The following is a 2,563-nucleotide window of genomic DNA, read 5'->3' on the forward strand; positions in this document are numbered from 1 at the left end:
TACATTATCAAATGTTTTCATCCCCCTGCTTTGTTGGGTAAACAATTTATCTTAATGCCATATGAATTTGTATCTTCATTAACAGTGTTTTTACAATTTTCACATCTTTGTATTTTCATGGTGCTTTCTGTGAATTATATACTCCTATCTTTTGCACACTCTATTTTAGTTATTGTATTTTTCTTATTGACTTTAAGGCGTTAAGAATATATTGTGTGTATGTTTGTATGTACTCCATCTAGATATCTTTTGTAAAATAATGCAAATGTTTTTATTATATAAAATGAGTTCAGACTCTGAATATGGTGACTTATCAACATAACCTTTCCCCCCCCTGAAAACCTTGTCACCTGCTTTATTTCTGGAGAAGGGTAAAGGAAGAAAATATTCACTTGAATTTCAGGGGCAGTTAAATTGGAAGCAAAACTACCAACAATTTTAGACTTTTAAGGTTATTCTTGTCAAAGGGAATACTGAAACTTCCTAGTTTGAAAACTCAAGATATAAATATTTTCTCAAAGCAAGATCATCCATTTTCACAGGGATACAAGAATAAAGAACAACAAACCCAATAGCACTGGATGGGGTTTTAACACAGAAAATAAGGCCAAGTTTCTCCTTTCAAATGCAGATTGTTTAGAACAAACTGAGGGTTGATGGAACAAGGTGTGTGGGAGATGAGCTAGATGGGTGATGGGTATTAAGGAGGTCACTTGTGATGAGCCCTGGGTGTTGTAAGTGATGAATCACTAATTCTACTCCTGAACAATATTGTACTAACATTCACTAAAATTTAAATAAATTTAGGGGCGCCTGGGTGGCGCAGTCGGTTAAGCGTCCGACTTCAGCCAGGTCACGATCTCGCGGTCCGTGAGTTCGAGCCCCGCGTCGGGCTCTGGGCTGATGGCTCAGAGCCTGGAGCCTGTTTCCGATTCTGTGTCTCCCTCTCTCTCTCTGCCCCTCCCCCGTTCATGCTCTGTCTCTCTCTGTCCCAAAAATAAATAAACGTTGAAAAAAAAAATAAAAAAAAAAAATAAATAAATAAAAAAATTTAAAAAAGAAAAAAAAGCAAAGGCTTTTTTTTTTTTTTTTTTTCTTTTAAGTAGGCTTTAAGTCCAGCACAGAGCCCAGTGCAGGGTTTGATATGCCCACAGTCATGAGATCAAGACCTGAACTGAAATCAAGAGCTGGACACTTAAGCGACTGAGCTGCCCACGTGCCCCTCAAATGCAGATTTTAATTGACATATGCTTATCAATCACAGTTGTATTCCTTCTTTTTTTAAAAATTATTTTTTTTTTTTTTTTTTTTTTTAAATTTTTTTTCAACGTTTATTTATTTTTGGGACAGAGAGAGAGACAGAGCATGAACGGGGGAGGGGCAGAGAGAGAGGGAGACACAGAATCGGAAACAGGCTCCAGGCTCCGAGCCATCAGCCCAGAGCCCGACGCGGGGCTCGAACTCACGGACCGCGAGATCGTGACCTGGCTGAAGTCGGACGCTTAACCGACTGCGCCACCCAGGCGCCCCTAAAAATTATTTTTTTAAGTGATCTCTACATCCAACGTGGGGCTTGGCCTCACCGCCCCAAGATCAAGAGTCATGTACTTCACGGACTGAGCTAGTCAGGTGTCCCTGGAAGTAGTCTCTGCTAATTCAACTCTTCTCTCATCCTTAACAGGAACCCCAGGAACCTGAAGAGCATGCGTGTTATTAACCAGATACAATCTGGCAGCTCCTTCCGAACTGGAATCTGACTGCTAATAGACTGGCATAGCTCAGGACTGCTCCCAGAAGCGGGAATCTGTAGCTAAGTTGGCAGGTGGGACAGATACTGAGGGTGCCACCGGGCAAACAGTTGACCACTGTGTAATGGGTCCAGGAAGATGTGAACTCTGTTTGCCGTATGGTTTTGGGCCACCATGGACAGGGGTACCCTGGAACACCAGCGTCACTTGATGATTCTGTGTGTCCACATTCACCCTGATAACGAACAGTGTAAGTGCCAATCCTATTACAATTGCAATAAAGAAGAAATTGAGAGTGGTGTCACCATAAACTTATAATTTCGTTTTGGTCCAGGTTTTCAATTATTTACTGTATGAGTTTTGCTTTAATCTTGCCTGGGATGTTGTCCTTCATTTTCTAATATTTTAATAATCTTGGTAGATTTTGATGTGCCTGGAATTTGTTCATTCCCAAGTGGATAGCCTGTTGTCCTGACACCATTTATTGAGAGAATTTGTGACTTCCCTGACTTCACATTCAGTGTTTCAAAGGTTGAATTGAAATGCTATTTCTATGGAACGTCACATTGCTGTAGATGATGTATTCTTTACGTTTTTTTTCATTGACTCATTTTCTATTCCTGGAACAACACCACATGTTAAAAACTGCCATGGTTTTGTTTTTATAGATGTTATGACACAAATCCCTGTGTTTTCTTTCAAATAACTTTAAATCTGGGCTTGAATAAGGAGAGACTTTACTTAGAAGGACTATTGTTGTAGGGAGAAGATTCTCAGAAATCCATGACTATCTCAAAATCATATGGAAAAATATT

The sequence above is a fragment of the Lynx rufus genome, unplaced genomic scaffold, assembly GCF_022079265.1.
Source record: "Lynx rufus isolate CCGP_SWC_20201006 ecotype Redwood Valley unplaced genomic scaffold, mLynRuf1.p SCAF_4, whole genome shotgun sequence".
Classification (NCBI taxonomy): Eukaryota; Metazoa; Chordata; class Mammalia; order Carnivora; family Felidae; genus Lynx; species Lynx rufus.